Below are 2,224 nucleotides of genomic sequence, written 5' to 3'. Positions count from 1 at the left end.
ATGACCCATGGAAGCTCAAGGAGGATTTTGCTTTGGCTGTAGCAATCTTTAGACATAGGTCCATCCCAAATGATTCCACCTAACAGCCTGTCTGGATGATTCTGCCCCTTAGAAGCCATCCCCAAATTACTCTGTGAAGAGCTCCCCTACCATAACTACAGTAATCAGAAAGTCTGACACTGCATATGGTGAGCCCATTTTCCCCCATGTAAGCAACCTCCCCGTAATCTTGATGGGTCAATCCTTGCATTGTTTCCCTCGAAGCTGCAGCATGAATTCTAATACAGCCTATTCACGAAATCTGTCTTGAATAAAACACGTAACATGAAGAGCAGGTAACACCGGAGGCAGACAAGTGGCCAGCAGCTGGGGCTAATAATAATGAAGATGGCTAGCAACAAGATTCAGATGTAGAAAAATCAGCCATATCATCAGCTATGTCATCAATATATAGAATCAGAGCCATCACTCAAGTGCTGGGAAGGTAGGCTGGCCAGATCCACCACGGGAAGGAGAACCACGCCTGCTCCCGACCCAGCAGTCATCGCTCAAGCGTCAGGATGGTAGCAGCGCGGGCAACCCTGAACCCCTATAAACCCCCCGCCACCCCCGCACTCTCAGACCTCCTGACTGTGCAAGTCTTTGGACCCACTCTGCAAAGACAGAGGTGGTCATCAAGGGTATTTTTCTGAGTTCCCAATTTTGAACATCTTTAAAGAAAGGGCATGGGAAACCTGTAATAGAACATTGTGGAGTTCAACCATTCAGAAGGATGGGGAACTCAATCTGGGCCTTGCAGCCCGAGGTCAGTCAGTGTCATGGGGTTCAGCAATCAGCTAAGTGAGATCAGGGGTCTTGCATCCTCGCTCTGTCTGAGCCATTAAATGGTTAATATACTATATTGAAAAGTTTGTTCACTGCAGACATGTTCTGGACTGCTTCTTGATTTCAATTTAATTCAAATGATTTAAGGGTGATAGACTAGTAACTACCACAGCTGGTCAGTGTCCAAGTTGTGCTTGATCTTAATGTGTTGCTGATTGTATCAGTTGGGGTAAAGCATTGCCGTTGATTTGATGAGCTGTTTTCTCTGATGTTATGAAGATGAGAATGTCTGTGGGTCGTTAGAGACACAGAAGCTAGGGCGCAACTATATCAGGAAGATTTGGGTGATAATCCAGAGATTAAACCAAGGACAGTCTGACAACAAAAATTAAAATGTAAAGCACAGGAAGTAACAAAACAGATCAATCAGGCTCTAGAAAAATTCAAAACAGAAATAATTTCCCAGATAACCACAGAGATAGTGAGCAAAATGGAAGTTGTGATTCGAGACTCTAGAGCAGAAACTGACAGAAAAATGAGCTCAGGACCATGATAGAAGCCATGAAGGCCCAGCATAAGAAAGAAATGGAAAAAAATAAACGCCCAACATAGGAAAGAAATGGAATCCATAAAACAGATTCAAACAGAGATCCAGGAGATTAAACACTCTATTGAAAGTGTACGCAACAGAATAAAAGAATGCGAAGATGGGCTCTCAGATATAGAAGATAAGATTGCAGTCAGTGACCATGAAAAGAGAGGTATCTTAAAAACAGTAAGAGATCATGAGAAATTGATCCAACAACTCCTAGATGATGCACAGAAGAATAACATAAGACTGATAAGAATAAGAAAATACAAATGACTTAAAGAAGCTGTTCGCAAAATTAAGAACAGAAAACTTTCCAGAGGGGAAGAATTTGACATTCAGATAACTGAGGCATATAGGACCCCAACTAGCTACAATCAAAAAAAATCTACACCTAGACATATAATAATCAAGATCCCAGAAGAACAAAATACTACAAGCGGTAAGAGAAAAGAAACAAATTACATACAAAGGAAAGCCCATCAGAATCACAGCAGACTTTTCAACACAAACCCTTGGGGCAAGGAGAGCCTGGAATGAGATATTTCAAGTACTAAAAGAGAACAACCTCCAACCTAGACTGAAGTATCCAGTAAAACTCTCATTCAAAATGGATGGGGAAATAAGACACTTCCACAACAAAGAACACCTGAGAAACTACATGAATACCAAACCAGCACTACAAGCAATTCTAAACAAGATTCTAGAAAAAGACAATGAAGGCAACAACACCATGAGGCCCAACAGAGCAAATCAAATAGGCAAGGCAAGAAATTAAAAGGAGAAGGTGAAAAAGTAAAAAGAGTCAAC

At 41.5% G+C, this 2,224-nt stretch overlaps 1 pseudogene; it reads left to right on the top strand.

Moving 5' to 3' along the window:
- Nucleotides 1-324: 324 nt before the first annotated feature.
- Nucleotides 325-2,224, top strand: part of LOC104871255 — an 11,789-nt pseudogene continuing 9,889 nt past the window's right edge.

Source organism: Fukomys damarensis, unplaced genomic scaffold (assembly GCF_012274545.1).
Source record: "Fukomys damarensis isolate Sample0158 unplaced genomic scaffold, DMR_v1.0_HiC HiC_scaffold_38, whole genome shotgun sequence".
Taxonomy (NCBI): Eukaryota; Metazoa; Chordata; class Mammalia; order Rodentia; family Bathyergidae; genus Fukomys; species Fukomys damarensis.
Note: the sequence above shows the minus strand (reverse complement) of the source record. Positions and strands in the feature narration are given on the sequence as shown.